Here is a 400-nt window from a genome sequence, read left to right as displayed (position 1 = left end):
ACAACTGGAGACTATTGGCGACATTCTGAGCGAGACGTCACGGAGGAGGGGGCGCGTGGGCGTGGCTAACACACACGCAGAGACACGCGCGCACACATACACAGGAAGTACGAAGTAGAACTGAGTTACTTTCGCTTTCCAGGTGACTCTCATTGGTCATTTGTGCTCTCAGTTATTTATTTTGTCTTTCATCTTTTTTTTTTATTTGCTCTGGGTCAGCGCCAAGATTTTGTTCATGCGGACGCGCGCGCGCACACACACACACACACGAAAACACATGCATACACACTTCATTCATTCATATTGATTTGTGTAGTGCAGAGAAACTTTGAATACACTGTAATTAAAACTACAATCAAAACCTGTATCCATTCCTGAACAAATAGTGAAGGAAGAAATA

Source organism: Chaetodon trifascialis, chromosome 10, assembly GCF_039877785.1.
Source record: "Chaetodon trifascialis isolate fChaTrf1 chromosome 10, fChaTrf1.hap1, whole genome shotgun sequence".
Taxonomy (NCBI): Eukaryota; Metazoa; Chordata; class Actinopteri; order Chaetodontiformes; family Chaetodontidae; genus Chaetodon; species Chaetodon trifascialis.
This window is presented reverse-complemented; position numbering follows the sequence as displayed.